General features: G+C 41.5%; 1 non-coding gene across 1 annotated transcript; it reads left to right on the plus strand.

Moving 5' to 3' along the window:
* The first annotated feature begins 512 nt into the window (after positions 1-512).
* On the plus strand, positions 513-620 carry LOC127744426 (small nucleolar RNA R71). The gene has a single exon (XR_008005415.1). It is a non-coding gene; the product is annotated as a small nucleolar RNA R71 (small nucleolar RNA).
* Positions 621-963: the final 343 nt, after the last annotated feature.

Raw genomic sequence — 963 nt, forward strand, 5'->3', positions numbered from 1 at the left:
TTGCTAAACCTGTTTCTTCCACCATTATTGTTGTTGAAACCTTGTTGAGGTCTCTGTTGATCCTTCCATGAGAGGTTTGGATGATTTTTCCATGAAGGATTATTGGTGTTTCCATAGGGTTCTCCCATGTAATTCACCTCTTCCATTGATGGGTTCTTAGGATCATAAGCTTCTTCTTCAGATGAAGCGTCCTTAGTACTGCTTGGTGCAGCTTGCAATCCAAACAGACTTTGAGATATTATATTGACTTGCTGAGTCAATATTTTGTTCTGAGCCAATATGGCATCCAGAGTATCAATCTCAAGAACTCCTTTCTTCTGATTCATCCCATTGTTCACAGGATTCCTTTCAGAAGTGTGCATGAATTGGTTATTTGCAACCATTTCAAGGAGTTCTTGAGCTTCTGCAGGCGTCTTCTTCAAATGAAGAGATCCTCCAGCAGAGTTGTCCAATGACATCTTGGACAGTTCAGACAGACCATCATAGAAGATACCTATGATGCTCCATTCAGAAAGCATGTCAGAAGGACACTTTCTGATCAATTCTTTGTATCTTTCCCACGCTTCATAGAGGGATTCACCTTCCTTCTGTCTGAAGGTTTGGACTTCCACTCTAAGCTTACTCAATTTTTGAGGTGGAAAGAACTTTGCCAAGAAGGCATTGACTAGCTTTTCGCAAGAGTTCAGGCATTCTTTAGGTTGTGAGTCCAACCATATCCTAGCTCTGTCTCTTATAGCAAAAGGGAATAGCATAAGTCTGTAGACCTCAGGGTCAACCCCATTGGTCTTGACAGTGTCACAGATTTGCAAGAATTCAGCTAAAAACTGATGAGGATCTTCCAATGGAAGTCCATGGGACTTGCAATTCTGTTGCATTAGAGAAACTAATTGAGGCTTAAGCTCAAAGTTGTTTGCTCTAATGGCAGGGATAGAGATGCTTCTCGCATAGAAGTCGGGAGTAGGT

This window comes from Arachis duranensis, unplaced genomic scaffold (assembly GCF_000817695.3).
Source record: "Arachis duranensis cultivar V14167 unplaced genomic scaffold, aradu.V14167.gnm2.J7QH unplaced_Scaffold_343483, whole genome shotgun sequence".
Classification (NCBI taxonomy): Eukaryota; Viridiplantae; Streptophyta; class Magnoliopsida; order Fabales; family Fabaceae; genus Arachis; species Arachis duranensis.